The 1031-nt window shown below is 45.7% G+C and overlaps 1 long non-coding RNA gene across 1 annotated transcript; it reads right to left on the bottom strand.

Moving 5' to 3' along the window:
* Positions 1 to 120: 120 nt before the first annotated feature.
* Positions 121 to 1023, bottom strand: LOC106943694 (uncharacterized). Its single transcript, XR_001423987.1, has 2 exons — positions 489 to 1023; positions 121 to 313 (listed from the first exon to the last, which is right to left on the bottom strand). It is a non-coding gene; the product is annotated as an uncharacterized LOC106943694 (long non-coding RNA).
* Between the last annotated feature and the right edge of the window lie 8 nt (positions 1024 to 1031).

Below are 1031 nucleotides of genomic sequence, written 5' to 3'. Positions count from 1 at the left end.
TCTTTGCTGGATACCTGTGACTCCCGAGTGTAATAGGGTTTTAACAAATTTGCCCGGACGAGCCCCCATTTGTCACGCCCATCTCGAAGGCGAGGACAAAAAGGGAGACAGACGAGCGGATCTATAGAAACAATAATTTATTTGATAACAAAAATGCGCTCTGTGAGATCAGGCCAGCCAGTCAGAGAGAAGTGCGGACCAATGCTGCTCGTTCCGGACGGGTCCGGAGGGCAAACAAGCAGACCGTGACTGGCTAGTCGTCCACTTTTATCCTCTACCGGTGTGTGCAATTACCAGTCCATCTACCTGCTTCCTGGAAAAAAAAACAAGAACAAACATGTAGAGGACTAGAGACACCTACTGGGCAGGAGGGGATCGTCACACTCCCCCCCATACAAGTGGAGTCCTAACAGGAACTCCCAAAGACACAGCGATTTAGACTAACAACTAGGTGACAATTGCAATACTAATGGACTTTGCAGTCTTACCACAGTCACCCATTCAATCCCCACCTCAATAGCTCAGCCACCCTAGCCACTGGAAAAGCCTATAAGAAACTTGGAGAAAAGGGGACTGAACATCAAACCTAAACACATGGTGCCCTGGACAAAGCATCTGCCACAATATTATCCGAGCCCCTAATATGGCGGATATCCAGACAATAGGGCTGCAAAAACAACATCCATCGCATCAATCTGCGATTTGGACACTGCAATGAATGCAAAAATGTTAAGGGATTGTGATCAGTATAGACCACCAGAGGAACACTACCAGAATCCAAATATATTTCAAAATGCTGTAAAGCCCAAATTAGTGCCAATGTCTCTTTTTCAATGACAGAATAGTTCACCTGAAAATGGTTGAATTTTTTAGAGTAGAAACTCACAGGTCGATCAACTCCATCATCATCTTGCTGAAATAAGACCGCACCTGCACCTACATCACTTGCATCCACATGCAGGTCAAAAGGACGATCCCATTGTGGAGCTGCAAGAACAGGGAAGGAACAGAGGACAAATTTGACATCATCA

The sequence above is a fragment of the Poecilia latipinna genome, unplaced genomic scaffold (genome assembly GCF_001443285.1).
Source record: "Poecilia latipinna isolate Pla-1442-1.1 unplaced genomic scaffold, P_latipinna-1.0 Scaffold5725, whole genome shotgun sequence".
Classification (NCBI taxonomy): Eukaryota; Metazoa; Chordata; class Actinopteri; order Cyprinodontiformes; family Poeciliidae; genus Poecilia; species Poecilia latipinna.
This window is presented reverse-complemented; position numbering and strand designations above follow the sequence as displayed.